This window comes from Wolffia australiana, chromosome 3 (genome assembly GCF_029677425.1).
Source record: "Wolffia australiana isolate 7733 chromosome 3, ASM2967742v1".
Taxonomy (NCBI): Eukaryota; Viridiplantae; Streptophyta; class Magnoliopsida; order Alismatales; family Araceae; genus Wolffia; species Wolffia australiana.
In genome coordinates, this window is record NC_135837.1 from 3,471,512 (window position 1) to 3,476,724 (window position 5,213).

Sequence of the window (5,213 nt, forward strand, 5' to 3'; positions counted from 1 at the left end):
TGAAGTATACATTTACTCTTGGTGTACCCCTATACCAATAAATTTCCTCATTTACATGTATACTTGTAGATCCAACTCTAAACCCATTGGTATTTTAAATAGTTATCAAGTTTATGTAATCACTGTCTCATTGAACCTCAATAAATTATATGATTCCCACTATTATGAAGAAAAAGAATATTATAAATCATGGCTACTCTCAGCCACGAACTCAATCAAATGTATTACTTCAGCCTCATATTTTCTCCTAATTTTCCGCCACTAGCTGCATCGAGCAAATATCTATCAGGCGATCCCAATCCACTGTAAAATATTTGTGTTTATTTCATATTTGGGTATGCCATGATGATGAGAGGGTCTCAAGAGTTCTCAAAGTCACTTCCAAGCCTCATAGAGTACCTCATGTCAACCCTTGTTGCAAGTCACCAATTTCTCATCTTAATGCACTGGTCTTGCCCACTGAGTATTATTCTCGAAGAAATGGCTATTCCCTTTCCTCTGATGAGTTAAACACATGACCAAAATAAATGAAAAAATCTGTGATATTTCCTTCAATGTGAAGGATAATATGGCCATTTCAATGGACACATTATGATATTAAATCCTTTCACACAGTCGAATTCATCCACATGCCTATATGGGTGACAAATCCATTTTGATGCATGCTATACATATGTTAAGGCTACGTTAGCACCATTTTGTTAATATTCTCCTCATTTTAATATGAATTCATTTATCATGAATCAATCGCACCATTTTTTAAGAAAACATTTCCTATTATAATTATAACATATTGTACAGTCTCAATAATTCTCATTCAAAATATATTTTCACATTATTAATTTTTATGGGGTTAGTTCTTTTCTCAAGTGTGTTATTTCTTATTTTAAAGGGTTGGATTTAAATTACAGAAAAAAAGAGAAGCGTGGAGAAAAAATATTGGGTTTTGAGTGTAGCCCCTAGCAGCTAAGCCAGCTAGGCATAGCATCTCAACTGAGCCAGCTGCACAGCGAGCACTAGCCAACACACAGTAGTAACACAATACAGTATGATGGCACACGCCATCAAGGTTCGTCGACGACGTCGTCCGCCCTGTCCGCCACCGTCATCGACATCCGGGTGATGATGCTCGAATATCGTATCTTCATTCTCATCATTTCTTTGTCTTGTTTTGTGTTTTTCCCGTCGTTCTGTTTTCGTCGCACAGCGACACGTCCCGTCTACACCGTGCATTTTTGTCGACATGTGGGAGGGGGTCCTTAGCAATTTGGACTTCCCCTCCCACATTCCCCCTTTGTCCTTTCTTTTATGTTTTAAATTCCCCCCTTCTATGTGTAATGGGGGCCATTCTATGAGGGCCCCTAATGGACCCTATTTCTCTTTTGTTGACCCACTAAGGGGGTGGCGCATTGACCTCTTCCCCCTTCATAGGGGATGAGTGTTGGGAAGTTAATCTTGACTTAGTTAATTTAGGAGTTGGTGTTTTGAATATGTCAACAAAGAACAAGTCAGCATGGTATAGGGTGATGTGGAGGCAGGATATGAGTTCAAGGAGAGCAGAAGACTGGGTTTCTTGGAAGACCAAGTACATGGACAGGTGTGTGGCCATGCTGAGTTTAAATCCATAGGCAGTTATGGGGGAGTGCCTATAAATATGTAGGTGTCTTCATTGTTGTAGTATGCTGTGTGCATCAAGGTTCCTTTCTCTCTCAAAGTGTTCTTGCATCTTGTTTCTTTGTGTGAGATCAAGAGAGTGAGGGCTTAAAATTTTTTTCTCTGTGTGAGATCAAGAGAGTGAGTGCTTGTCCTTCCCTTCTCTATGTGAGTTGCTGAAGTGAGAGAGCCAGGTTCCAACAAAGAGGGGTGGCCCTAGCCCCCGTAGACCAGGAAGAAAAAAAGAAAAGGATCGTCATTTTTTTCTGGTCTCACCCGTCTTCAAAGAAGAGATACCAAAGAGGGGGAGGAGAGGATCACTACGGAAGCAGCCGGGGAAGGAAAATTACCTGAAGGGGGTAGAGGAACAGATCCACGATCATCCTGGCCGAGCGCTCTCTCCGACCAGGAATTAGACCGGTCGCCGCTTAGCTTGGTCGGGAATTCCTACTTGATCGGGACTCTACTGACTTGGGATTTTGAAGGGACCCTGTTGACCAAACGCCTTTCTGAACGTAAAATCCGACCGACATCGAGGTCTCGTTCAGCCATTACCCAGTCGATCGAGAAGCTCTTCCGGTTGAGAGCCTGGCTGACTGGACCTTGGGTTTGTTGACCGGGAACCTCTCCCGGTCGAGAGTTTGGCCGATTGGGGAATTTGAGTTTGTCATGACTTGAGCTGACCGAGAGTCCGCTCCGGCCGTAAGTTGAGCGGAAGCTGCATGGATTTGGCCACGAATCCTTGGTGTCAAAGCCGCCTGCTGCAGGTACAAGACGGCTTGGCCCGCCATCGGCTATCGGACGCTACCAGGACTCCATCTGATCCATCGGTGAAGATCGTGGCGCTCGCACCCGTTAGCAATCCGCCCGGGTCCGCTAATCTATGTTCGCCTGGACGGGTCCAGCTGAGTTGCTTGAGCCGTGTCGCCTTCGTGGGTAGCACCGTCATCACTCGTCGAGCTGTCGCCCGCTCTCGACCGCCACTCCACCCCACCCGCTTCAACCATTGTCGATCGTCGACAAATTCTGCACTACGAGCCACGTGATGACGAGGTACCCCATCCACCCGGTCGCTCGTTTAATTACCTCTTGCAGTATAATTTTGTTCTGACTCCCCTGTGCTCAGGCTAGGTAGGAGAGAGAGGTATTGAGAGAAACTAAGAAACTTGAGTGTCTTACCGGCGCGGACGAGTACGTCCGTTACGTGCGAGCCCTACGGATAAATTTTGTTCAGCCGTAGATGTCCCGTTGCTCCGACGAGGTTCGAGAGGCTCCGTCACGTCACCCGGCGACCCCGTTCAAGCTTGGATTTCGACGCTTCCCTTGAGTCGGAGCCTACATGTACGACACTTAGGAGACTCATTCGTTGCATCGTAGTTTTATCCATCCATTAGGGGTTACCTGTTGGACGTCGACGCGGCCGTCGGACGTTTGATACCATCATCTCTTGTCGGTACTGAGCCATCATACTCGGTGCCGATCGGACGATGTCCTAGATGACGCCCGACATCATAGTATCAGCAGCGCAAGTGAAGTGAGCTCAGAAAAGAGAGTCCAAGGGCACACATCACAAGTAACAGTGATAGTGCAGGCATGTGCATGCACTAAAACAGAGTTTTCTATTCAATATAAAATAGGGCTCAACATTTATATTTCATCCATCTTTCTTTCTGATAAGGGATTTAGGCTTCTTTATTTTCTTTCAGCTTCATACTGAGCCGAGCCATGAAGAGAAGGGAAGAATTGCAGCCCAACCAGTTGTGATCTTAAGAAATGAAGATGGAAAACATGACTCAGATTCGAGCCGACCCAACCTGAAGTGTTATAAGATGCATATTTTAATAATAATAATGTAAGTAATATATTATCTTAAAATGCATTATATTATATCGTACCTAACCCTTATCCAGTTCTATCTAACACAGCCTAGTATAACTTATTATTATATATCATCCTGATTTCTACCTTAGTCAAATAACTTGTTTTGGCTTATTACCTCTCTTATATCTTATACCATCGCATTATTACTAATACATCCCTTATTTATCTTATTATATACTTAATACCTAACCCTAATTCAAACATAATATATCTCTAAAGGCCACCTTAGGAGATGACCTCCCTCCCAGTACACAAATTTGAGTATGTTTATATAATAAAAATATTTGATTTAGCCAAATTAACGTTACCACCAATGGGTCTTCTGAAGGAAAGTCCATGGAAGGTAGGCAAGAGGCTATGCATGTGAGACTTAGCTTTGAATTGTGTGCCACTATGAATAGTGGCATTGACTCTAGCTGTTTGCCTTTGCTGAATTGGACTATCATAGTCCCAAAAGCATCTCCTAACATGTTAGTCAGTTATGGGATGCGTACAAATGGATACAAGGGCGAAAAAAAGATTATCACTTGTATACCAACTTGTTCTACATAAATAGATCTTAAGCTTCCTTAGAGTCTGTTGCTCCTTCGATACCACCGAGAAAACAAACATATTAAAAACATTACTTGAAGACATAAGACAAGAAGAGCGTACCTGATTACCACTTTTAATAGAATACATGTGGGATCAAAATACAGTAATTCCACTACATGCACCATAAAATTAGGGGTCAATTAGTTAAGTGCCTCAATTTTAAATTTTTACACTCCTGAGATCCTTTACTAATCAGAGAGTTCTTGTGCAATATTAGTAGAAGAAAAAGAAGAAAAAGAAGAAAGAATCAAAATGAACCAGAAAATGAATTAAAAATCAATGATCCTATCTCCCAACATTTTTGGCATTTTGATGGGATAAAATCGTGCGGCGATTTGAAAACATGATTCACGAATCACAAGTAAATTCTGAACTCAATCAAAGGTATCTGAAGTATAATAAAGAGTGCGGGTTGAATCAATGGGAGTTAGGGTTAACATGGTCAGACTAGATCAAATTGGTTGCAAAGACAGGTAGGAATTAAAGTAATACTTATATTATTAAATTCAAAGAAAACCCAACCTAATTTTCTCAAAAAGGACAATCCAAATCAGGCTAAAATCCATGATCAAGTTAACTGTTATGATTGTATTGACAAAAATGATTCATTATGTATGGAATATATTTTACTTTTTTGTATTTCAGAAAGAGGATAATGTAAGGATTACTAGGATAATTATTGTTTAATTTTAAAATTTTTACATAAGATAAAATTTCATTAGACAGGTCAAAATGTTGACTTTAACTGACTGATGTACTTAAGGTGATCTAAGGTCAAAATGGTAATATAACAGTAAGAAAAATCACATTTGAAGAAACTTGAGATATAAAGGATATTTAATATATTTTATTGAAGGAAATTGATGGTACCACATAAATATTGATTTTCAAACTCAATCTTTTGATTTATGATTTGATTTACGATTTCAAGTCAACAGTAATGAACTGAGCAACAAGTTTGTGTCAGAATTGGTTGAATGATTTAGAAAATCTTGGGAGAAAAAGACTTCAAAGATTCAAAAAACATGCATTTCTGGGAGCTTAGTGTATCGATTTATGGCTCTCAAATGTCCAAAAATCACAAC

General features: G+C 40.7%; 1 long non-coding RNA gene across 1 annotated transcript; it reads left to right on the forward strand.

Moving 5' to 3' along the window:
* Window positions 1-1,507: 1,507 nt before the first annotated feature.
* LOC144701473 (uncharacterized) lies at window positions 1,508-3,562 on the forward strand. Its single transcript, XR_013581005.1, has 2 exons — window positions 1,508-2,706; window positions 3,360-3,562. It is a non-coding gene; the product is annotated as an uncharacterized LOC144701473 (long non-coding RNA).
* The last annotated feature ends 1,651 nt before the right edge of the window (window positions 3,563-5,213 follow it).